At 35.2% G+C, this 25,537-nt stretch overlaps 1 pseudogene; it reads left to right on the top strand.

The window, feature by feature from the left end:
* Nucleotides 1-14,535: 14,535 nt before the first annotated feature.
* LOC141499235 (ATP synthase F(0) complex subunit C2, mitochondrial pseudogene) lies at nt 14,536-19,264 on the top strand (annotated as a pseudogene).
* Nucleotides 19,265-25,537: the final 6,273 nt, after the last annotated feature.

The following is a 25,537-nucleotide window of genomic DNA, read 5'->3' as shown; positions in this document are numbered from 1 at the left end:
ATCTTCAATTGACAACTAAAATATAATGAATAAAGTTTTTAAAAACTTCCTTAGTTGTTGAGTCCCATTCTGGACTCCCTCAATCTTCCCCATGTGAGTGCTGGAAGGGCAGGAGAAAAGGATGACAAAGGAGACAAGTACTACATCAAGATCTCCAAGTACTCCATTTATTCACCAGAATACAAGTGCTTAAATTTCCTTCCCAGACTCTAATCCACCCCCATTCCCATGGCACTTAGTAAGATAAGGCTCTGGTGCTCAAGGACACCAGGTGAAGATAATTTACAATGCTCCCAAGGTTCCCTACACTTAGTCTAACACTTAAGACCTTTTTTGATCATTCAATCAAAAAGCATTTATAAGGTGCCTATTGTGAGCCAGATAGGTCAGTTGGGTGGAGAGAGTGCCAGTCTGGAGTCAAGAGAATCTTAGTTCAAATCCAGTCTCAGATACTAACTAGTTGTGTGACCATGGGCAAGTCATTTTCCCTGCTTGCCTCAGTTTTCTTGTCTATAAAATGAGCCAGAGAAGGAAATGGCAAACCACTTTGCCAAGAAAACCCCAAATGGGATCACAAAGATTTGGATACAACTCATCCACTAAACAAGAGCAAGAACATGGACCAGGCATCTTGCTAAGTACTGGGAAGTCAGCAAACCTATCTTCTCTTTTTTTTATACCTTAACAAACCAGTTATTTAATTTTCTCTCAAATGTCCCAAACTTTCCTCTCCTTAATGAGTTAGCTAAAGATATTCTTTCTGTCTGGATAGTTCTTTACCATTTCAACCCTACTCTATTCCTAACATCCTTTTAGGGCCCATTCAAGTTCCATCATTTCCATGAAGTCTTCTCTGATGTCTCTGACCTGAAGTAATTCTCTTTTTTTATACTTTCAAAATGGAATTACCTCAGATAGAAGTTTCTCCTTATTTGGTTCCTTCAGACAAAAGTTGAATAATAGTCTAAAATATGTAATGTAATATATATATATATATATATATATATATATGTATGTATATAGTAGGAATTCTTGTTTAAGTATGAACTAGACAAGATGACCACAGATATTCTTTCCTACTCTGAAATTCTGTGATACCTTGTAGTATATACCAATGGGGTAGTAGATTGGTGAGAAGAATTGTCTAGCCATTTTTATTTGCTCCTGCCCTATTATTAGTATATTGTGAACATGAGTTTTCAGCAAAAAAAAATATTCTTCTCTCTGTTTTGAGAATTTGTAAGAAAAATGAATCTATGATTTCTTCTTAAAAAATAAATTTTGAATACCAAGTCCAAGCAAATACTCTATCAAAATAATAGTTATAAACATTTCTCTATCTCCTCTCTGGGTATGCTTCCCACAATTGCATCCTTTAAACCCATAAGAATACCCAGATTATCAATGTCCATGGTTAACACCATTTATTGCAATTGTTGCTTTAAAAGACAATGTAAACATTAAGACTGAAGAAAGGTAAACTTTAAAAAAAAGATTTTCCCAGGATTTAGAAAAAAAGGGAAGAAAAGAAATATCAAATTACATTTTGGAGAACATAGGTTGGTGCTGATTGGTTCTCACAGACTTGCTTTTTGGAGATCTGAAGCTTGGTTCTTTTCTCTATCTTTTCTCCAATCTTTTTATTCATTCATGCACCTGCTATGCATTTTTTGGAAAGCTGGATTTTTTCCCTTGATTTTTCAAAGGACTTCTTAAGAAGCTCCTGTTAAGAGTAATTGAAAATGTGGTCAAATTTCTCACTAAATACCCAGTTCAATCAGAGAACTCCTTCATATTTTAAAAAGATGTGATGGGCTTATCTACATCTTATTACTTTAGCATATTAGTACATATCTGATTTCATTAACTAGTTTAAGTGCCCACCACCTTCCATTTATACTTATGGTTAATTGTGACTCATAGTGCATTGTGATCTCTTTTATTAGACAATAAACCCTGTGGGAAATAATAACTCAAATTTATGTCAGAACTAAGATCTATAAATCAGTTGCTTCACAACAACACTGTGTGTCACATAAAATCAAATCAATAAGGATTTATTAAGTAGATACTATATGCCAAAAACTGCTAAGGGATAGACAATATAAGCAAAAAAGAAAGACAATCCTTGTCCTCAAGGAACTTGCATTCTAAAGAGGAAAGATAAGACATATAAGGAAGTTAAACAAGGTTGGGAGAGTTACCCAAGAAACCCTTGAAGGAAGAAATCCAGGAGGATTTAGAGAAAAAATATTTATATAGTGCCTACTATGTGCCATTGTGATAAGCAATTTACAAATATTATCTTCAGAGTCCAAAGGGAGGCTCAGAGAAGAATGGAGAGAACATGACTGCCCTGGGCACTATCTCTAAAATGGAGGTTCTAGGAAGAACTGACCAATTAGAGGGAGGGACCAGAAGGGAAGAAGGAGGTGCAGATTTTATTTTCTGCCAAAATTTAAAGACACTAACAGATACAAAAAGTAGTTTAAAGGATTTTATAAATCCTTCTACATCATTCCCAGATTTTGGAAGATTAACTTTATCATAATTTCTCTGACTTGTTTCTTAGCTTTCTTAAGTGTTCATTTTCTTAATGAGGAGCAAATAGACAGAGGGAAAACAAGATTGGGAATCCATCACTAATTCTACTCACCCTGTTGATAGTAAATTCTATTGATTAAGGAAATTCTGGGCTGTTTTGGTTCTTGATTAAAATAAATCATGGTTCCTTTACTAGCAAGTCTTGTATCTCTAAAGGTGCCAATAGCTTGCCCATTTTCAGTATTGTAGGGATTTTTTATTTAACTTCCATTAATTGGGGCGGCTAGGTGGCACAGTGGATAAAGCACCGGCCTTGGAGTCAGGAGTACCTGGGTTCAAATTCGACCTCAGACACTTAATAATTACCTAGCTGTGTGGCCTTGGGCAAGCCACTTAACCCCATTTGTCTTGCAAAAACCTAAAAAAAAACTTCCATTAATTTTAATTTTTTGAGAGGTCAAGGCTGTTTCTCATTCAGTGAAGGACTAATTTCACTTGGAAGACTCCTAAGAGATAAATGAGAAAGGTGATGTGAACAAAGAATGTGCAAGGAGGTTATTAAGCTTGTTGACTTTAATCCCACAGAATATGAAAATTTATCTAAGGACACAAATATTCCTTAGATAAAAAATTAGAAGAAGAATCTTAACTGTCCGATTCCTTGGTAACATATAAATCCCTTCTTGAATCTCAAATAGTCTGTTTGTATTTGTTTTTTTAATAGTATTTCATTTTTTCCTCAATTATATGTCAAGATATTTTTTAGCATTTGTTTTTACAAGATTTTGAGTTCCAAATTTTTCTCCCTCTATCCACTCTCCTCTTCCTAAAATAGTAGGTAATTTTATAAATGTTACACTCATGCTATCATGTAAAATATATTTTCATATTAGTCATAGTTGTGAAAGAAGGAAAAAACCTTGCAAAAGAATAAAGAGAAAAATTTATGCTTCCATTTGCATTCAGTCTATCAGTTCTTCATCTGGATGTGGATAGCATTTTCCCTTCATGAGTCCTTTCCTTCATGAATCAATGTGTTGCTCAGAAGAGCTGAGTCATTCACAGTTGATCATAATACAATATTACTGATACAATATACAATGTTTTCCTCAGCTCACTTTAAATCAGTTCATACAATTCTTTCCAGGTTTTTCTGAAATTTGCCTGATCATCATTTCTTATTGCACAGTAGTATTATATATATACCACAGCTTGTTCAGTCATTCCCCAATTGATGGGTATCCCCTCAATTTCCAATTTTTTGCCTCTACAAAAAAGAGCTACTATAAATATTTTTGTACATGTGAGTCTCTTACCTTTTTATGATCTCTTTGGGAAACAGAACTAGTAGTGGTATTGCTGGATCAAAGGGTAGACAAAGTTTTATAGTGCTTTAGGCATGGATCCAAATTGCTCTCCAGTATGGTTGGACCAGTTCCCAACTCCACTAGTAAGACATTAGTTTCCCAATTTTCCTATATCCTCTCCAACATTTATCATTTTCCCTTTTTGTCAAATTAGTCACTCTGACTTGTGTGAGGTGGTACTTCAGGATTGTTTTAATTTTCATTTCTCTAATCAAATGTGATTTAGAGCAGTTCTTCATATGACTATAGTTAGCTTTAATTTATTCATCTGAAAAATTCCTGTTTATATCCTTTGACCATTTATCAATTGAGTAATAGTTTATTATAAATTTGACTCAGTTCTCTTTATATTTGAGAAATGAAGCCTTTATCAAAGACTCTTGCTTTAAAGACCTGATAATTGATAATATTCCTTGAGAGTTTTTATTTGGGGATTTCTTTCCTAAGATAATCATTGAATTCTTTTCATGTCTATTTTGTACCTTATTTATATGCCGTGGAAAATCAATTTTGGCATATGAAACTCAAAACAGAGATTTTTCTCCATAACATTAGCAAACAGGATCCTTCTGATGGTAGAAATACAATCTATTGATACCTTTGTTACTATTTCACCAGTGTTATGCCCCATTCTACTCTGGGAGCAAATCTGCACATAAATATTGCCTTCCCTTTTATTTTCTGGAATTCAGTTGAGGACCATCACAATATTTTTCTTGGCAACTTCAAGATTTGTGGCACAAAGGATGACTAAAGTTGGAGTTCACAATCAAAGTGAGAATATAAGGAAAAGAAAGGGGGGGAAAAGGAGAGGAAGAGTGAGGTAGAGAAGAAAAGGAGGGAAAAGGTAGAGCAAAGGAGGAAAGAGAAAAAAAGAGAGCAAGGACAAGGAAAAGGAGAGAGGAATGAGAAAGAACAATAATTTATTAAATCTCTACTTTGTGTTATAGAGAGCAAATGTGTACTATAGAAGTTCTCATCTATACTTTACTTAGTAGATTCTAAGTTGGAAAAGGGAGAGAGAAGTGAAGAAAGAAAGCATGAACAAAGAGGTTAAGAATGTGGAAGGTAGGGAAAGAGAAAAAGATCACATGAGGATAAAGATGAGAAGATAAGGAAAGATGAACATCCAGCATAATGCAATGAAAAGTATAATGGGATTGGATCAAAAGGATAAAGTTCTAATCCTGAATTCCGACATTTTTATATACATGCACAAGTATATATGTATATTCCCATATTTGTTGGATGTATATATTTTTGTATACATATCTATAACCCCAAGGAAACTTCAGTTCTTTAGTTTCTTCATCCATGGAATGGTGTGTGTGTGTGTGTGTGTGTGTGTGTGTGTGTGTGTGTGTGTGTGTGTGACTTGATGATTTCTCCAGTCTCTTCTAACTTGAAATCTATGATCTTATTCACATGATCAGCTGTTGGCTCAGTCCTCTGATTATAAAAACAGACAGCCACGTAATATAAAGGATATTCAGGACTACATGAGTTCAAATCTTCCCTTAGATATTCCCTAGACTTGAGCAAGTCATGCAACCTCTTAGTGCCTCAGTTTCCTCATCTCAGAATTGTGAAAAATAATATTTGAAAGGTGTTTTCAAGTTTTAAAATGCTATATAAATGCTAGTTATTATTTTTATTATTAATCATATCTATTATCATTTTTATATTATAATGTAGGAATTTTCTTCTGAGTTTTAGGATGGAGTCCTGGTGTAAAACTAGTTTTCAGACTGGTTCTATGTAATTGTGAGCACTTTACTTAATTCAGAAGGAAATGAATAGAGTCACAGAGACCCCTTACCCAATTCCCAAAGGGAAATAGGTCTAGAGCATTTTCATCAGAGAATTTATTCCTCCCAGAATTTGTGTTCATTTTAGCTGTCAGTACAAGACCGCTAAAGATCTTCTGTCCTTATGGTACATTGCCAGCAAGGTACCCATCATCTTCCACTGGGGATAAGAATCCCCAGTAGTGAGAAAAGCAGCTGGTGTTTTATACAAAAATGTCAATAGTATAAGCAGATTTCTCATTGCCAATTGCTGGTGTCAGGACCAGTATAATACAAGTGACTTTTGTGTCTTCTGGAGAGTGATGGTTGGTTTAGGGAACTTTTAGATTTTAGTTCTACCCAAATCACATTATTCATTAACATTTGCTTCTTGAGAAGGAAATTCAAATCTTGTTTATGGAAAGTAAGGCTAAATTAGCCATAATTAGAAGAAAGCTAAGATCCTTTTAAAAATTCTTCATTTTGTTGTTGTTACTCTAATTCCTGTAGCCTGACACCTGGAGCATATAATTATAAAAGAGATAACAAATAGTTAACCGAGGTAGCAGGGTCTATGACAGGGAAGCTGAAAGGAGAAGTCAATCATATAGCTAGGATGAGAGAAAACTAAAGGATAGCCCTTTAGATCATTGATATCTATTAATTCAGTGTCACAAAAATGAGAGAAGGCCAATAATATGTTGACCTTTATGACCTTTATGGGCAAAAGTGGACAAGGTCTTCCAGGTGAGGCCAACATGATTGGGTCATAGTTTACATCATTGAAAGGGGTCTCCCGTCTTATTGATCATAAATTAAATTATCAAAGTGCTATTGAGAGTACTTTTTACTTGGTGTCTCCTAGTGACTATTTCTCTGTGAGTTCAATTAAAAAAACAGTTACTTTTATATGCTTAGAGACATTGTTTTTTGATCGCCATTTTAATGATGTTTTCATATTGCTTATTCATTTATTTTATGAAACCCATATTGATGGATATGGATAGAGTCTGGACTTCCAGTTTCATTGGCATATGGGGATATATCCCTTCTGCCTTATGACAGATGTAACATAGTTATCCCCTGTTACCTTTCCCTCTCCCTCCTCTCTGACCCAGACCCATGTGTAGAAATTGCCTCTAACAATGGAGCCCAGTACTTACTTCACAAATTAAAGTTATAAGAGAGTTAAATGATTTATCCAGGGTCATACAGCCTGTATGAATCAGTGCAATATTTGAACTGAGTTCTTCTGACTTTAAAGCCATTTGATATTGATTCAGCATATGCTAAATCAGGAAATGGTGTGGTGGGGGATATGAACTAATCTAAGATAGAATCAGGCACTCAAATGTTTCTTTATATTTTCTCTTTTTTAGGAGAAGAGAACCATTTTGTTAGGTACTTTTTAAAAAAAGTCAGAGCAGACAACCTAGGTCACAAAATTTCCTCCCCATAAAAGAGATCATAGTTCCAGGCACATAAAACGGACTTAATAGAGCTTGTTCATTGAGTGACTGACTGATCTCTTATCATGTTTGGACCTTCCAATCCAAATTCATCTTTTTCAGTTCTTTGCCTTCCTATCAATGGAGCTTTGGATATTGGGTTGGAGATAAGAGGCACAGTCTGGGGCTTCAAATTAGTCTCTGAATTGCTGCATGAATGACTAATGGGAAGTTCAACTTAAATAGATGTATGATATCATGATAAATCATCCAGGAACTCCTCCTAGGAAAAATGAAGTGACTGCACAACTGCTGTGATAGGCTCTGACATATGACAGAAGTAACCATGTAACTTGGAAGGTAATGTGTCACTGTGGTAAATGGTAAATGATGCTACTAAGAACTCCTGGAGTCTGGGACAAACATTGACATGCAGAACCTGTGAAATGAATTAGGTGTTTCAGCACCAATTATAATTTCCTGACATCAACAATCATTGGGGGGTCAAGAAGATTCTAAAACTGATGGGGAATTAGTAAGCAAAAGAAGAATACAGTTCATATGTTAAGATAGAAAAGAAATAGTTTTAAGCATTTAGAAAATAACTAGTATTTTCCTCCAGAAGTTCTGTATAGTCAGAATGTATGAACAGCTGGATCTGGAAAGGACCTTAAGAATCATCCAGTCTTACTCCCTAAAAATAATGAAACTGAGGCTTAATGAAATTCATTGGTTTGTACTAGATCTCACCCCAAGTAAATTTTGGGAGAATTTGAACCCATTACTTTCTGACTCCAATCTAGCATGATGCTTCTGTACTTACCATTCCACCCTCTACCCTTTTGAAGGGTATGATATTTTTCTATGGATTATAGGGTCAAGAGGTAGAGGATGAAATGATTGGTAGTAGAAGTGGTTTTACTATTCCCTACAATGTTTCCCGGGATTTTGGAGCTGGAAGCCTTTCAGAGGTCATCTTAAGGGCAGGGACTGTCTTACTTTTTGTATTTATATATCTAGTATTTTGCATGTTGTCTGGGAGCATTTAAATGATTTTTAACTTCAATTCATTCATTCATCTAGTAAAATCAATACTTGAAAATGACCTTCTCTTTATGGCATTCCTAACAAGTGGTCATCCAATCTCTTCTTGAAGATTTCATTTAAAGAGAAAACCACTATTCCCCAAGAGAGCTCAATGGGGGAGAATTGTTCTAGTAATCAAGAAGTTTTCCCTCACCTCAAGTTAAAAAAAAAAATCATCCTTTCCGAATCACTATTAGAAGTCTGTGTAGGTAGGTACCAATTACATCTAGGCATAGGGATAAACCTGAATGTTGACCTATTTATGTTTCTCAATACAATAGACATACACATACATACACACACACTAAATATCTATATCTATATCTATCTATATCTACATATCTATAGCTTATTCAAATAAACTTTATATATATATGTGTGTATATATATATATATATATATGTATGTATTTGAGATGTAGTATTGCCACAAGTTTGGTGAAAATCTTTCTGTGAAGTTTATAAATTTTTCATAAATTTGGTCTGCTCAGTCATACAAAACAAACTTCCATGCATTAGGTGCACACTTTTTTTTCCCTTGCTCTGTATCCTTATGATTAGTTGAATGGCCATGAATATTTAATTGATATGAACTTCACTTTTCATATTCATAAAATGGGATTGATATGGTATTTCTGTAGACCTCTCTTCTTGTTTTTCCTAATTGACACTCCTAGGTTTTCAGAATAGGTTTCTACCTAGAGTAACAATTCACTTAATCTCTCTTATTCCTCAGTTTTTATTATTTTATTTATTTATATTTGTAAAATAAAGGAAATATCTTCGTCACTTCAAAACTGTTGCAAAGAAAATATTTTGTAAACCCTCAAACACTAAAACATTGTGAGCAATTGTTATATAAACTCAAGCATGCTATTACTATAGTTTTAAAATAGGACTAATATTGAGGAAAAGGCAACAATGGCAACAGCAACATCAAAAGATCATATATTGTCCAGGTTCTAAAACACTCATGAGTCTATATTTCTAAAATTGTAGCTTACAAATCCCCATCAATTTCCTCAAAGCAAAGATATTTACTAAGATGGAAGAGGCTTCAAAGTACCCCCCCCACCCCGACAACCCTCTGATGAAATCTTTCTAAAATACATACCATATCCATGATAAGGATGGTCACATATTAGTTAAATGATAATGAGGAACACATGTATGGAACCTACTATTGTCTCAGATACTACCTTTGATGTCCTTGGGAAGCCTTCTTTTTAGTTCAACTCTTTATTGCTCAGTTTTATTTTTTCTTGAATCTAAAGTCACCCTTTTTGTCTATTGTCAAAGGTTATGAACTTTGAAACTGCTTCCTCCTATAAGTCATTGTATCTCTCTGCCTGTGTCTGAAGAGAGAGTGTATATTTTTGCTTCCTCAACTATGCTTGAAACTCTGTAGAGCTGACTCACTCTTGAATTGCTGATTGGAGTACCTCCGACTGGTTAAGTAATATTTTAGCTAAGTAATTCTATGTGTGGATGGAGTGAGAAATTCCCCCCTCTTCCCTACCCCCACCCCATCCCAACTGCCCACAAAGTTACTCTTGTCCTCTATTCTCCAGTACCATCAGGGATCTATTCAATCATTTCCTGGCCACTAGTGTTGTCACTTCCAGTTAAAATGAAGAGAACCTTATACACCCTTTGAAATCTATAGCTTATTCAAATAAACTTTATCAAGTATTTGCTTTTTATAATTATATAATTTAGCAGGGAAAAGGAGATGGTAAATAATTAGGTGCACACTTTTTTCCTTGCTCCTTATCCTAATGATTAGTTGAAATAGTCAAAGACCAACTGACTTACAATTAGAGCGATTAACCTAAACTATTGCTTTCAATGCATGAAAATGAAGAATGTGTAATAGAAATAGATCAATCAATAATATTTGTTAAATATAACATATTTACAATGCTATATAATTGATTAATTTATAAAATAATATTTACATAAACCTTTATTAAGCAACTACTATATTCTAGAAATTGTGTTTTTGCTCCTATTTTTCTAGCTCTCCACTGCTCTGGTTCCAAAAGCTATACTCTATGAGCTGTACTCTCAAGGAGGACAACCAAAAAGAAATTAGAACCCAACAAACACTTCCTCACAAAATCAACACTTAAAAAGATGTTATTGAAATTGCCTCTCCCCTCCATGTATTTTGCATTATACACCCTCTGATTCTTCCCCTCCTTTAAGAAACAATGAAAATAAGAAAGGGTTCCTCACAGCTTCTTTTAGTTCCCCCTTCTCTAAATTATACTTATTCACCCATATCTCCTATCTTTGAGTATTCATTTAGAAGGCAGACTTTGTAATAGTCACATTTAATTTATCAGGGTGCAATAATTTGTGTTTCCCCATCATCTCGCAGACTTTGGTTCATTATACTATTGTTTCACATGAGTAAGTTAGCAAAGTTTGGATTGATTGACTCTAATTAACTAAAACTGGTTCCAGGCTGTGCCTCTATTGTCATGGTAGCTAGCCACAAAGCCCTAAACTGTTCAGTAATGGCAACATAAGGTAATATCAATATGAGAACTGTAGCAACTGTTTCATATTGGGCTTGTCACTGATTCTTGGCAATTGGGAAGAGGAATACAAGTGTGAGGAGAGTACAGACAGATGTTAGGACCCATGGGGACCAAGGGACTGGAGCCTAAATGTCCTCCAGAAATTTTTCACCATGCCCTCTATTTTTCTTGGTTTCTACAGAGGGAAATGCTTTTATGTTGAACCAGAAATAAACATAGAAGTTGGCAATAATTGCTCACATTTAGATGGAACTTTGAAACTTACAAAGAGCTTTCTTTGGAATGTGCCTGATAGTTTGGTGGTAATATGAACATTTTCATACTTATTTCACAGATGAGGAAAATGAGGTTTTGAGATGTCACATAACTTAGATAAGTGATATAGTTGGGGAATGTCAGAACTAGAACTAGAACTCATGAACAAGGGGTCTCCAAATTCAGAACGCTTTCTTCTGAAACACACAGTTCCTTGCTAAATAACAGATGACTAGAAGGCTTCTGGTATTTTAAAACTGGGTAGAAATAAAAATAACCTTTTGATAAGTAAGTATGTAATAGCAAAGAATCCTGGGGAATCTAAGATGAGGTATAGATATGATGAAACGTTTTAAAAATGTACTCGTGGGTGATCAGACTTTAGCCAGTGTCTACAGTAAAGAGAATTATTCTCAATTTTAACCATTTTTTCTAGGTCCTGATTTTTTTTTAATACCAAGCACAATCTTAGCCTGAGAAAAATGATTTCCATACAGTATGACCAACTGGAAAAATGATTGAGCTTATAACCTATAAGCATGAACAAATGTCACTCTTCCTGGACTTGTTGGACAGAAGTCAAGTTTTTTTCTTTTTTTTTTTCTTTAAAGGAGGGTATGACTAACTTTGCAGACTGAAAGCCATAAAGCTTAGCAAAATCTGATGTGTTTTGCAATAAGATTCACTCAATGTGGTGTCAACCTTTCTATGCAAGATACTGTGGTTTATCTGTCCATACAGTCTTAACACTTGAATTAACGTATCCTTACTTTTGATGGGGGTGGGGGGTGGGAGAGGAAGAGAGAGAAAAGGAAGGGGAAGGACTGAGGGGCAGAGAGAGAAAAAAGAAGGGAGAGATGGAGGAAGGGAGAGGAGGGAGGAGAGAGGTGAGGAGAGAGAGAGAGAGAGAGAGAGAGAGAGAGAGAGAGAGAGAGAGAGAGAGAGAGAGAGAATGACTGAGATTCATCTTTCTTTACTTTCAGAACAGGATGAACCTTTATTTTTAGGGTGCTTTCCTTTCTAGGCATTTCGCAAAATGGATGGATAAATGGAATTATCTTGCATAGATATCTACATATTCTTGCTGACAGATTATGGGCAAGTTCAGCTCCTTCCCACATGTTTCCCCAGCCTGGGGTCCAACAAGTCTCTTATCATAATAGAGGACATGTATACAGAGTATTCACTTCTTTTCATCATTGACACAGTTTATCCAGTATTCAATTTCATTTGCCCTGGAAACATGAAGCAACCTGTATCTTAAGCAGTTTTTCTTTTTTTCCTCCATTTAAATTTTTGGTAGTGCTTATGTCTGAGGGAAAACTAACCAAAAGGCACACCAGAAATTTGTGAGGAGGAAGGAGACACATGGGGAAAGGGAGAGAAAAGTAGTTTTGCTTTGGAGAAGAAAAATTGAAAAGCATGTGGTTGCTGATACCTACTGCACAATCACTGGAGGAGTTCTAATGCTGTCAACCATATGAATAGGTTAGGTACAGCATGCACCTGCCTAGTTTCTTGATGGTCTTAGCTACAGGGTGTCCTCATATCCTTTTTCCTCTTAAATGCACTTAAGGAGTGACTGATCATATCGATGATACAGTGGAGGGTCAGTAACAGTGTGTTACTATAGTCAAGAAGACTTAGTGAAAGGAAGATAATAGATGTTGTCAATAACCCTTATAAGGGCACCAGCCTCTTCAGATTTGGGGCGCCCTCTAGGTAGCATATAAAATCAGGGAAAGGTCAGAGCTCTGAACTAGTGTTAACCAAAGTGGCTTGTTGGCTCATATCATTTTATAATCTGATTATGTTGAAAGGAGGAAGAAGTATATGATTGGATATTTCTCTTTGGGATAGGATTGGCTTTTTTAACCTCACTATTTTCCTTTGACTATGATTCCAGTTTTTCTTTTATACCATAGAAGTTATCTATGGTCAGGTTCTTTTTTCCTTTGCTTATCATTTTTATAGTTTTATTTTTAGTGACTTATTATAATCAGGTATTATAATCAAGAGTTGTGGGTAATGTCCTTGGCCTCACGTCCTCCTTACTGTTAAAGAATTTTTGTTGTTGTTATTTATTCATATCTATCTCTTCATGCCCCACTTTAGGATTTTCTTGACAAAAATATTGAAATGGTTTGCCATTTTTTTCTCCAGTTCAATACATAGCTGAGGAACTGAGTCAGGGTTAAGTGACTTGCCCAGGGTCACATAGCTAAGAAGTGTCTGAGGCCTAATTAGAATTCAGCAAGAGGAATTATTCTAGTTCTGAGACCAGTACTCTATTCACATTGCAGCACCTAGGCTTTGTTGTCACATATCCATATAGCTCTGAGGAATCTGGCTAATTGTATGGTTTTCCCTGTATGTGCATGGTTGTATTCTCATATGTTTTGTGTCTCTCTTGGACATTTTTGAGAATTAGATTGAACTATAAGCTATTTGAGTTCTTGGGTATAGAGAACAACAAAGGACTGGGCAGTGTTAATTGACTTTGTATATCAAGAGCAGAGTTGGGAATTCTTTTTTTAAAATCTCTTCTCTGGGATAAACATTTCCAGTTCAACAATTCTTTTTATTGCATGAGTTCTAGACATTTTACCATCCTAGGTATATACCTCTCAATGTACTTCATTGTTTCAGTGTCCCTCTTTATAATATCCTACCATAAACTGAGGACAATACAATACAATATATGAATGGGTAATGCTATACTGGCACAGATCTGGAGAAAAATGGAAAAAAAACTATTTGAATAATTTGATCTTGATACTGAAAATAGGAAGCTTAAATTTGGGCTCCTTTGTAATATATGTTTTTCTTTTTCTAAAAAAAATCTATTTTTGTTTCATTTTGAAAGTTTCTTTTTAAATTATGAACTAACCCAACCACTTCCAAAACATAGTATAATAAAGAAAAGATGATCACATGAAATTGCAACTATTATGTACCTTGATATTCCTTTTAAATAAATGTTATATAACATTTTTCCTTTTTTCTTTCCTCCCTCCTCTATCATAGAGATAACTACCATATGTGTATATATATATATATGTAAAATCATTTTATACATATTTCATTTGTCATTTCGTTCTTTGCATGCAAATAGTCTTTCTTTATATGACCTTTGTAATTAATTAGGGTATTTATGACAGTCAAAATGACTTAGTCTTTCAAATTTGTTTTTAAAACAATGTTGCAATTACTATATACTATGTTCTCTTAGTTCTGCTCATTTCATTCTTCATGGCTAGACTTACACAAAATTTATGTTTTTCTTAATCATAACAAATAGGATGCCATAATCAGTAAACTGTAAGATCCTTTAGGACAGGAGTTGTTTTCATTTTGTCTTTGCATTTCCAGTGCCTGTAATGTTCAAATAGATTTAATATCTGATTGGTTTAGATGTTGCATCTAATGATGTAAATTGCTCCCCATCTATGTTCATCTATCTTGTGCAGCTCTTGTCCATATTGTCTCATAAGTCCAACAGAATGGATTCACTCAACTTGTTGGATGCCCCTTCCCTGGCTTTGTACCGAGGTCAAAAGGATATCAGAAATGCACTCTTGCTGAGCAGCTTGTATCCATTCTTCTTGGTACATGATGAACCTATCTTCTCTCCATATCATCTATTTCCCTAATAACATCTTTTGTTCCTGCTCTTCTTTATCAAAGATTGTTCATATACACTATGCGTTTCTTTATTGACTTCTGTATGAGATTCACTTTTAATTCTTTAGAGACTCATTCTATTTCTCACTGCCATATAAGAATGATGGCAGGGGTGGCTAGGTGGTGCAGTGGACAAAGCACCAGCCCTGGAGTCAGGAGTACCTGGGTTCAAATCCGGTCTCAGACATTTAATAATTACCTAGCTGTGTGGCCTTGGGCAAGCCACTTAACCCCATTTGCCTTGCAAAAACCTAAAAAAAAAAGAATGATGGCAGAATGTATGAAAAAGATGACTTTTTTTTCCTAGAGAAGAAGGAGCTTGAGGTCATTAAAAGAAATTTAGTATTTCCTAGAACTGTCCAGCTCATTCTTCTCTTCCTGTTCTGATTTTCCATTTATACTATCAATGATATCTAGCTGTCTAGCTATAGAAATTTATTTCTCAAAGATAGTCATCCATAGACCCACAAGAAGATGTAATGTTAGAGGTGCTAAGTTCTATACCCACACCTACACCCACAGAAAGAGAGAGAGAGAGAGAGAGAGAGAGAGAGAGAGAGAGAGAGAGAGAGAGAGAGAGAGAGAGAGAGAGATATGGATCAGGATGACTGGAGATGACCTTGGATGGAGTAGGAGACCTTGGCCTTTTTAAAGCTAAGGGCATTTAGATCTCAGTTTGACTGAAGCAATACTCAATTTGTGATTAAGGATTAAGGCAGGTTAAAAAAAAATAAACGGAACAAAGATGGTTTCATATATGTATATAGCTTTGTTTATGGTCTGAATGTCAGTATGTATATGCAATGTCAATATGTATACACACGCAGACATACACACACATACTGTAGATTATCCATACATGATCTGGGCAATATTTTTTGTCCATTTTGTCTAGCCTCTGTGGATAGTCAAGTTTTAAACTCTTTTAAGTGATTATGAATCTCTTCTAGGAGATTCTTCAGTTTTGCATGATTAAACACCACAATAAAGTCATCTGCTAATTTTGGTATTTGGAGCCCCCCCCCCCACTACCTGTTGAAAATCCTTTTTCACCTTGGACTTTGTACTGCATTTATTACATGATAGTGGCAAGCACTTTTGGCAAACATATATCTCTTTTTATACTTTGCCTGATATTAATAATCAGAGGGTCTTTGAATGGGCCTTCATTATCCTTCAAGAAATTTTGAATGGTTTTAATATATGTATGGATTACATCTCATTGGAAAAGAATCCTTGAGGTAGTTTTGCTTTACCAAATCAAATGTTTTTCATAATCAACAAACAATAAACACAATAAGTTCATATTTACATTTTTCAGTCAACTGTGAAATTGTAAAGATGTAATCCACTAGTGAATAGTGCTTACAAAAATTCTGTTTATTCCCTAGTAATATCATAAAAATATGCCGTGTATTCATGTGAGGTTCTCATAACATTTTTGTGTAAATGAGAAGGTAGACACATAGGTCAGTGGTAGTCAATGTCTCTTGGTGAACATTTTCCTATATCAATAAGGTTTGAGCCCCCTCCACACAAATCTTTCTTAACTTCCCATACTTCATATACTTTGAATTTCAATGCCACAGTCCCCTCACATTTGTAACATCTCTTTAATAGATCTCTGTATGTAGTTGGTCCTACACAACAGCACATCTAGGATTAGGAGATTGAATCCAAATCTGGTGACTCCATTTTCTTTGATGGGGGGGAGACAAGCAAATACCCAAAATAAGTTATTCTCTTAAATACTCTTATTTTGCAGATCTTCTCCCTTTTTTCTTCTTCTTGTTGTCATTCTATTTACTTCTAAAATTATCTTGTGATAATTTGTTTCATTAGATCTCATCAAACTTTTATAAAAATTTTTTCCTGCCATGAATGATGAAACTTTTCATAATATTTACCTTTTCCTTTAACAAATAATTTTTAATTTTTGTTTTTCTACAACTTAAAGTTTTTTATGGTTTTAAGAGAAGGCTAAATTTTAAATCATTATTTAATAGTATTTAGATATCATCTCTTTCCACTTAGCAAGTAAGTCAAGAAGTTGAGATTTGCTGGGTTCCTTGGTCTTCTTGTGATAATTGTTCTATATATAGTTTAAACTTCCATATAATATTAGAATTGTAATGGATTTAATTTATTTTTTCCCATTTCCCATTTTCCTTTATTAGTTATTTGTTTAAATAATTCAGGATTGAATAATTTTAAGTGTGTGTCCTATCATCCTTTCATAATTTTTATTTCTTCTGGATTTTCAATTATTCTGATTTTTACTATGACAAATCAGTGATGTGGCTATGCACAGATAACAAATTCAGGATAACTGATTTCAGAAAAGGATATCAGAAATGCACTCTGACTGAGCAGCTCTATTGCTCTTGGTGCATTATTGATAATCAATAATGAATTTTATCCAGTCTATTAAAAATAGAATCACTTTTATTTTTTATAATATTTGGTGCTTATCATGTCCAATTATTTTCTCAAAGGAAATGTTCTTTATATAATAGCATGAGGTTTTTTATAATATATAACTTTTTGCCATTTCTCATTTCTTCTTCCTGAACTATCCTTTCCCATATATTTTTCACCATCCTTACCTGTATTCTCACCTTTGCAGTCCACATGATTTTGTTATTTTTCATATATTTTTTCTACTTAAGCTTTCTACTTCAGCTTGCAATTATTTTCATGGTAATCTTTTTTTGAAAATACTTATCACAAAAACTGCAATATAAGATGGCCAAATATTCCATGAAAATATTTCTTGTTGTCTTTAGTATATGGTAAAAGTAACTCTTCAAGACCTTTTTTAACCCTTTTAAGCATAATCTCAGAACTATTCTCTATTTAGCTGAAATTTATTTCTTTCTTCTAGTTTTGTTTATATTCAGAATGTCAAGATTGATATGACTTAGCACTGCTAACAGGGAACAGTAGTTCTCTAATTGGTCCATGGACAACCATTTCACATTGAGAGTAGCCATGGTCAAATAAGCTGTGTGATTTTTATCATTCTTTGCCCCTTTTTATCAGTTACTTTCTCACCATAATTGCTGGAGAGGAGTTCACACAGAAATGAGAACTATTTTGTATTTTTCTTTGCTTCTTGGGTTGCTGTGACCAAAGTCAGTGGCCAGTTTGCTGGTAATAGACCTCTATGTATTTGACTAGTATGGTTCTGGAAAAGCATGCTTTGGTGCTGGGTTCATTAATACTTTTCCAATGTGGTAAACTTACTAGTACTTCCACTCCTAAAGTAAAATCTTGGAGAATCAAGAATAGATGAGACACTGGAATGGGATTTTTTGAGTTCTGTTTCTTACTGGGCACTAATAGATGTTTGAGTTGAACTGAAGCTAAACGTATGTAGTCTTTTTGAATGAGTTTGAAGCAGTTATAGGGACTCATTGGCACTGACTAAGCAATCAAGTTTTTTTTTTTGAAAAAGCCTATATTTTTAAAATTGTGTTTTTCCTAATTTGTTTCTTTAGGTTGATTTCTTGATATAATGCCCAGCATTGAAATGGATTCAGATCTCAACTTTGGCACTTATTAAATATGCGACCATAGGCAATTCACTTAAATTCTCTGATTTGATTGTTTTATATTGATATATAAAATGTTAATAGTAATGCTTTCACCACCTACTTCACAGGGTTTTTCTGAAAAAGTAATGTATAAACTTCAAAACACTATATGCAAACAATCAGAAGAAGGAGTGTGGCTGGAGGATGTAATTTCTCTTGTTCAAGTCCTTGAAAACTTGTGATGGAGGCGGGGGGGTTCAGATTCATTCTGTTTGACCGAGGGGGTAAAACCAGCTATGATGAGAATATTACAGATATGAGACATTACATGGGTTGGACTAGTTTGTCAATGAAGACTCTTCCTAGTCTGAAATCATAGAAATAAAATTTGCCAAAATTGAAGTATTTCATTTTTATTTTCACAAACATTTGTAAACAATTATATGCAAAGCATTTGACTTTGAATGCATAAAAGTTTAAGAAAACATTCATTTTGGTTTTAAATTCTTTATATTCAATATTAATTCAAGTAAATTTTAAAGAAAGTTTGGTGCTGCCCTCTCTGATTCCTCTGCTCTGTTGCAGCTCTTTGAGAATATATGCCTTGCCAAGTTCATCTCTTCCCCTGCCCTTGTAAGGAGCAGTTCTCAGCTGCTGAGTAGACCATTGTCTGTTGTGGCAATGAGACTGCCAGAGGCTTGGACAGTGAGAACCTCAGCATTTTGTCAGCATCGGGTCCCCTGATCTCTCTTGTCCCCAGATGTAGATTCCAAACTAGCACCATCTCAAGGGACAATGACATGGCAGCCGAGTTCATTGGGGTTGGAGCTTCCACGGTGGGGGTGGACAGCTCTGCAGCTGGGATTGTGACTGTGTTTAGAAGTCTCACCATTGGTTATGCCAACAACCCCTCTTTGAATCAGCAGTTCTCTTACACCATTCTGGGCTTTGTCCTGAGGCCTTGGGATTTTTTTGCCTAATGGTGGTCTTCCTCATCCTCTTCACCATGTGATGGAGCTATTTCTAACCCCAACTTTTCTGAATGTTCCTCCTCGTCCTTCAGGTTCTTCTATGTCTCAAGCAGCCTCTGTGTACCTCCCCCTACATCTCCCCCAGGCAGCCCTGGGGAAAGTCATGGACTCAGGGTTTGGCAGAGGAAAGACAAATAATGGTACTACCATTAGATAAGTAAAAATAACTAGTCAGCAAAGTGCTAAATTAGGATAGTTTTTTTCTAGATTTATTTTTAGACTTAAAAATCATGGCATTTGTGGAACATGGCAATGGAGTGGAGTACTGTAGAGGGTATCCTCATTCTCCTAGTCACTGGGATCCTATTTATCATCTTCAATTACTCAGTCCCTCATTGACTTCATCCAATCCGTTGTTAAGACTTGTCATTCTACTTTTACATGATCTGTAGTATTCATTCAATATTCTCTTCTAATGCTACAACTGCTATGGTCCAGGCCCACATCACTTCACCACTGGTCTTTTCTCAGAACCAACTGTAGTTTCTCTGTCTTTTCTTTCTCTACTTCAATTCATCTCCAATCAATTGTCAAACTCTTTTTTTTAAAATACAATTTTCATGACATCACCCCCCGATTCAATGAACTCTTATAGCCCCCCTATTAAAGCCAGGATCAATTATAAAACACTTCATCTGACTTTTGAAGTCTTCTTAAAATCTTGCCTCACTTTACCTTTACAATCTTACATTACTCCTCCACCTTGGTCTCTTATCCTGCAACTGAGCAGCACTGTTCTTATTCTTTGCACTAAACACACCATCTCCTGCTTCTAGGAATATTTACTTGCTTTCCCTAATGCTTGAAACTCACTCTCCCTCCTCATCTCTGCTTCATAATTTTCCTGATTTTTTCAGGTCTCAGCTAAAATTCAATCTTCTGGTAGAAATCTTTTCCTTCATGCTAATGCCTTTCTTCTGTTGATTATATTCAATTTATCATATATATATATATGTATATATATATATATATATAATATATGTCTTGCTTATACACAGTTGTTTATATACTTTTCCCCCTATTTCCCTGTAAGCTCCTTGAGAGCAAGGTTGTATCCACAGAACTTGCATAGTATTTGGCACATGGTAATAATTTAATCAATATTTATTGACTGTCAATCTGCCTGCCTGTATAGATTATTAGACTAGAGTCATGAGACCTTGGTAAAAATTTTCACCCACTTCATATGCTTACTACTAATAATGTTTGTCCTTCTTTCTCAAAGAAGATCATGACATCAGGGAGATAATGCCATGACAAGCACGTGAATTGGATTTGAGTGAGGGGGAGGGCTGTGCTAAGTCACCAGCCTCACTTTCTCCTCCAGAGCCATCTGGGTCCAGTAGACAGATATGAATCAGGATGACTGGAGATAACTCTGGAAGAGAGGTAATCATGGTTAAGTAAATTAACCAAGGTCAAACAGCTAATAAGTAGTAAGTGTCTGAGGCTGAATTTGAACTTTCATCCTCCTGAATCCAAGGCCAGTAGGCTCTATTCACTGCACCAACCTAATTGCCCATCATATTCTTACTATGCAATTGATGATAGGCAAGTAATAATTTCTAAGGTCTTCAATTTCCTCATGTGAAAAATGAACATAATAATATGGTATTATCTATCATATACCCACAGACATACACACATGATAGCTACACACACACATCTATATCTATGTATAGCTGTGTATGGTACTTATGTATGCCATGCTTGTACTCTCTCTTCCTAATCTCTGCCTCATATTTTCCTAATATATATTATATATATATAATATATATATATTATATATATATATATATAATATATAGTCTTTGAGGATGTTTATCCAAACTCCCATTAATGATCAGGCCCTCAGAACTTGGATACATCTCTCCCTCAGGATTTCTAGTGGAGTTGAGAATAATTGTCTAATATTATTGAATTAAGCCCCTTCCAGGATCAAAGATTATCAGTTGATAATCCTTTAGTCAGTCAGTCTTAAGCAGTTCAGAAAGGTTTATTTACTAACATGATACAGTAAAAATAGTTGGCATAAAATATTACCTTCCCTTCCCCAAAATCTATGACAGTCTCCTACAATGATCTACAGAGTCATGGATAAAGTGTTCTCATACTTACAAAACACAATATAGAATGGGCAAAAATGTATAGCTCCTGATTGTTAGAAGTTCTTTTCTCCCTTTCATGGGGAGCTCAAGATGTTCCTGGGGAATATGGTAAATATTCCTAATAAATAAAAATATGGTAAAACATTTTCTTTGATTCCTGATAAAAATAATGCCTTGGGCTAATCCTGTGATATTCCTAGGACATGGGTGGGAGATCTAATATACTTTGGACTGTTTAGGTTCACAAGGATATCCTCTCATCAAAAATTGATAAGCAAGAGAAGATCTGAGCAAGGTCAAAAAGTCATTTCTGTTCCTCCCCTCCCAAAAAAGGGGTTCTTTGGGGCATAATAGAAAGCCTATCCTGTTTCAACTTCTTGGATTACTATAATGCTCTAGTTTATTAATGTTTAGATGATCTCATAAGCATGGCCAAGTTTCCTGAGCCTAACTATAACAGTTTGAAGGACTTTTACATATTGAATCCAAAGCCTATGATTGCTTGATTGAATAAGTATATTATTACTTACTTTAAATGAGATGAGTTAAATACATCAATCACCCTCACCCTTATACATAAATGGGAAGAGTATCTGTGTACCTATCTGTGTTCAAGTACATGTTTACCCCTTCAGATCCTTTCCTACCTAGGCAAGGATTCTGAGCTTTTTTTAATCAATGAAAAGGTATTGTTTAGGGTCAAGAATACCAAGTCACAGAACCAAAGAGTGACATCAAGATGTAGAATCAAATGATCAGAATTGGTTCAGAGACAATGAGTCTAGGATCATAAGAATGGTAGAACAGGTGGGGAAGATCATAAAGCAAATAGAAAACAAGGTCACAGGTGGTATTTATCAAATTGAAATCTGTTGGGAGGAAGAGGAGAAGCCTCCAGCTCTAGTTGATTGCAAATACAAAGATTTTATCGTCACATTATATAAGTAAGGAATGCAATAAAACATAAATAAATGTCCATTTTAATCAGTAGGGAACAGAATGTCTCTATTGGCTATCAATAACTGATGATACTTGATACTTGCCTCCTCTTCCTGCCTACTCTAGTAACTAGTTCAAAGTTTAATCTCTGCATTCTTAGTCATGCTGCCTCTAGGGTAGACCTATAAGTACTTGCTATTTTGCTTAATTTTAGTGATTCCTTTAAAGCAACTCCCACTAACTTGGTGTATAAATAAGTGTGAAAATTCAAACAACTTTAAATTGTCCTTTGCTGGACCTAGATGCTCATGTAGCTAACCATTTATTTAACCACTTGAACTTTTACAATCCCTGATGGCTAAAGAAGGCAGACTGATAATATAATCACTTTCTAATCCATTTCCCCACCTATATGATTGGTAGCTCTGAGATTTCAAAGATGAAAAGTTTTGATAAAATGGGTTCAAAGCTTTGACATACTACCCACCGGCAACTTTTCACTACCAGCATGTCCTCAGGGGAACAGGAAGCCCTCTGTTGGGAGTCATGGGCATGCTGCATTCAACTGAATCTGAGGGGACTCATCTCATCATTGGGCAATTCCCATTGAGTCTACTTGCCCTGATTTTCATGCTGATTGCCTCCACAGCCCCAGAAAGACAAGAAAGATAGTATGTCCACAGCTACCCCCACCCCAGAATACACACACAGCATGGTGTGGCCCCATGAGTATCCTCTCAAGTTAAGGCATGCCGCAGGGCATTCTACAAAGATGAGACTCAGAACGCCCAAGGAATTCTGTGACTGCATTGATTCACTTGCATTGGGGAGTCCTCCCAAGTTTCTTTTATGCTTGAACAGTACTCCACTTCGTTACTAAAAAGATGATATTGATCCTACTACCACAGATTGTTTAGTGATCATGAAGTCCATCTTTAATCTTTTTAGGATTATTCATTGTCTTGCAGGAACACTATTGCCAGGTATCCTTTCTAGAGTCAGTGCTTATTCATGGTTCCCTCCTCTATTCACAAAGTTCTGGAGTTTTGTCAATATTCTTTTCTACTACTGAAATGAGGTTTCTTACTTCCTTCTAGAGACACATGAGGCCTCTCTTTTCCCTTTCATTCAATGACCTAACAATTCTCCTTCTACCTCTTTTGATCTAGAATCTCTTGGACCTTCTAATCTTCCCATGTGTTCACCCTGTTGTGCTCTAGTTATTCCTGATGTTGCTGTAGGAATTTCAGTTGGACAAATATCAGTCCCATCTCATAGTTGACTCCATATTGCTATAAATGAACCTGAGTACTAGTTATCCAATTGTCAGGAGAGCATTTGTCTTGGTAAGTGTGACTTGCATTTCAATTAGACTGAGACTTTGGGTTCTGATGGCAGGGCAAGGGCAAAAGGGAATTAACTCTGACTTCCTTCTCATCTCTCAGACTCCCAAACTTATAGCAAGGCCTGCTCTATTACTTAAACTCAGTCTGACAATATTTCTTCCAAATGACAAAGACAGACATCTCTTTGGTCCCTTTCACTCTCTGAAAAAAACAAGAATAAGTCCAACAACAACAAAAACAAAACCACTATAAGACTGCTAGACAGGTAATCCTAGACTATACTTTTTGTATAATTCAGGCAGCAGAAGGGGAAGAGTGGAAAGGGAGGCAAAATTCAGCATGGTGTTAATACTTCCAAGTTCAGGATCTCTGTAAACAAACCTCTTTTCTGACTAAAAGGTCTAATCTCCAAATTCTTGCCCTTGGAATTACCCATGTAGAATTCCTAGGATTGGTATTTTATAAGAAATCTCTCTTCTCTGGCAGGATGAATATTGTTCAAGCATTGCTTTTTGTTCCATGAAGTTCTTGTCTATGTCATGAGCTCTTGCAGAACCTACTTCTACTCCACCCCCAGCTGTTTGCTACCTCTTAGTCTGGGCCTACTGTGTAGTCTCCAATATTTGATCTGTGCTAAATAAAAGAAATGGAAAAGAAAATTAAAATTAGACTCTATTAACAGTAGTAGTAGGTAGAGCAAACTAAACTATAATCCCATTAGATTACCAGACTTGGAATCAGGAAGATCAGAGTTCAAATATGACCTCATTCAGAAAATAAACTTATTATTTATTACTAGAAATACTACTCTGGGAAAGTCACTTCAACTCTTTGCTTCAGTTTCCTTGTCTGTAAAATTGGGGAAATGATAGTACCTAGCTCCCAGGGTTATTGTATTAAATAATAATTAGGAAGACTTGAACTTTTAGCTAGTGGTGTGATGATAGAAATCATAGTTGCAGCAGTTATACCTTACCTAAAGTAATGTGTTTGGTTCTCTTTTCTACATTTTAAAAGATTCTGTCCTCTAAATCTATCCATCTTTACCATAAACTCCAGTCATCTCATCGCTTCCAGGTTTCTCAGACCATCACCTCTGTTATGGACCACTTTTCTTACTCAAAAATCACATTATTATGTTTTTTTTTTACTGTCCTTATTCTTAAATCCTTTTTCTCTTTGTTCTGTTAACAATCATCCTTTTCAAATCCCAACCATGGTTTACTTCCACCATCTGCCTTTTCCATTTATACTCACAGGCTGATGAATACGATTGGAGAAAGGCATAAAGTCACTAGATCTTCTACCAAATTATGTGGTCCAGTCTTATCTAAGCCTTCACTACTACATGATTGATAGATTTTTTAAATCCTTTTTAACCCTTAATTCACTACAAGTGTTATTATAAACTTCTTATCTCTTCTCCCCCTCTTTCCTTATGTTTTAATGGGAAAAAATATTTTATTTTTTCCAGTAACATCAATGAGGGCCTTAATAAATTTAGTGAATTTTCCTCAGTCCTCATCCTTCTTAACCTCTTAGCATTTGACAATGTTGACTACTTCCTTCTCAAATATGCTGTGTCCTTCCTGGGCATCCATATTACTCCTGTCCTGTTTCTACTCTTACCAGTCTGATTCCTCTTTTAAAGAATCATCAGTGGGAGGGATAATGTTCCTCAAATCTCTATTCTGGACCCTCTCTTCTTTTTATTTTGGTGATCTCATCAACTCCTATAATTAATCCCTTTGTATAAGGTTCTAAAATTTTTATTTTCAGAACTTCTTTTGAGTTCCCATACCTGACGACTAGAGGTATATACCTGAATGTTTCAAATTTGAAATTCATTATCTTTCCATTA

This window comes from Macrotis lagotis, chromosome X, assembly GCF_037893015.1.
Source record: "Macrotis lagotis isolate mMagLag1 chromosome X, bilby.v1.9.chrom.fasta, whole genome shotgun sequence".
Taxonomy (NCBI): domain Eukaryota; kingdom Metazoa; phylum Chordata; class Mammalia; order Peramelemorphia; family Peramelidae; genus Macrotis; species Macrotis lagotis.
Note: the sequence above shows the minus strand (reverse complement) of the source record. Positions and strands in the feature narration are given on the sequence as shown.